This window comes from Chiloscyllium punctatum, chromosome 2 (genome assembly GCF_047496795.1).
Source record: "Chiloscyllium punctatum isolate Juve2018m chromosome 2, sChiPun1.3, whole genome shotgun sequence".
NCBI classification, from domain to species: domain Eukaryota; kingdom Metazoa; phylum Chordata; class Chondrichthyes; order Orectolobiformes; family Hemiscylliidae; genus Chiloscyllium; species Chiloscyllium punctatum.
This window is the reverse complement of record NC_092740.1, coordinates 35,932,834-35,934,378: the sequence shown is the minus strand read 5'-3', so window position 1 is coordinate 35,934,378 and position 1,545 is coordinate 35,932,834. Positions and strand designations below refer to the sequence as shown.

General features: G+C 38.8%; 1 pseudogene; it reads left to right on the top strand.

The window, feature by feature from the left end:
• The first annotated feature begins 1,153 nt into the window (after positions 1-1,153).
• Positions 1,154-1,251, top strand: LOC140453547 (U6 spliceosomal RNA; annotated as a pseudogene).
• The last annotated feature ends 294 nt before the right edge of the window (positions 1,252-1,545 follow it).

The window sequence follows — 1,545 nt, the reverse complement described above, 5'->3', positions numbered from 1 at the left end:
CTGGGGATGTTCACAGATGATTGTGCAATGTTCAGCACCAATCACAACTCCTCAGATACTGAAATAATATATCCAAATATGACGAGACTTGGACAATAAACTTTCACTCCACACGAGTGGCAAGCAATGGTCACCTCCAAGAAGAGAGAATTGAACTTAACCACACTTGAAATGCAAAGGCACTACAATCATTAAATTCCTGACTATCAACATCCTGGAGACTACCATTGACCAGAAAATGAGCTGGTCCAGTTTTTAAGTACTATAGTTACAATAGCAAGTCTGCTGCTAGGAATTCTGCAGTGAGTAAATCAATTCCTGACTCCCCATTGCCTGTCAGTAACTTAGAAAGAGGGAGGCAATGGGATAGTGGCTATGTCATTGGACTATCCACTCTGGCACAAAATTAAAATGAGAAAAGTTGCCCGACCATGGCTAACAAGGCAAATTAGGGATAGTATTAGATCCAGAAATAGGTGTACAAATTGGCCAAAGAAAGCCAGAGTCCTGAGAATTGTGAGCAGTTTAGATTTCAGCAAAAAGGATTGATTAAGTGAAGGAAAATGGAAGCTTGCAGGAAACATATATACTGACTGTAAAAGCTTCTATAGGTATGTGAAGAGACAAAAGATTAGTGAAGACTAATGTAGAAACAAAGGAAGTTATAATAAGGTACAAAGAGATGGCAGACTTACTAAATACATATTTTACTTCTGTCTTCACAAAAAGTACACAAATATCATCTCATAAATGTTGGAGAACACTTGGTTCAGTAAGAGAGAGGAACTGAAAGGAATCAATATTAGTAGGGAAATAGTGTTGGGGAAATTTATTAAATTAATCCCCAGAGCCCAATAATCTGCATTCCACAGTATTTAAGGAGGTGGACCTAGAAATATTGGATTCATGTTTCAGGATTCTGTAGTCTCTGTAACAGTTCCTTTGGTTTGGAGGGTAGCTAATGTGACCCCACTATTTAAACATGTACAGAAGAAATGGAATTATAGACCAGTTCACCTGACATCAGCAGTAGGGAGATGAAAAAAAGCAGAGCATCTGGAAAACAGCAGGACTGGGCAGAGTCAGCATGGGTTTATAAAAGGGAAATCGTACTTAACAAATCTACTGGAATTTCTTGAGGATGTAATTAATAGTGTTCGCTTCAGTAGCACATATACTAAAATTGGAATGACACAGAGATTAACGTGGCCCCTGTTTGACATGAAAATTCATGAAGCGTTCCATATTTTATGGCCCTCTTCTGGCGCAGTGGTAATGTCCCTACCCCTGAACTGAAAGTTCAAGTCCTACTTGCTCTAGAGGTGTGTTTTGGTATCTCTGATGGATTGGTTAGAAAACAGGAGTAAGTAGTAGAGTTGATAAGCAGGAGCCAGTGTACGTGGCTTACTTGGACATTCAGAAAGTTTACGATAAGGTCCAATAGAAGAGATTAGCGTATTAAAGTAAAGCACATGAAAGTGGGGTAATGACATGGAAAGACAGCTGATTGGCAAAGAGAGAACAAAGATTAAGAATAAATGCTTC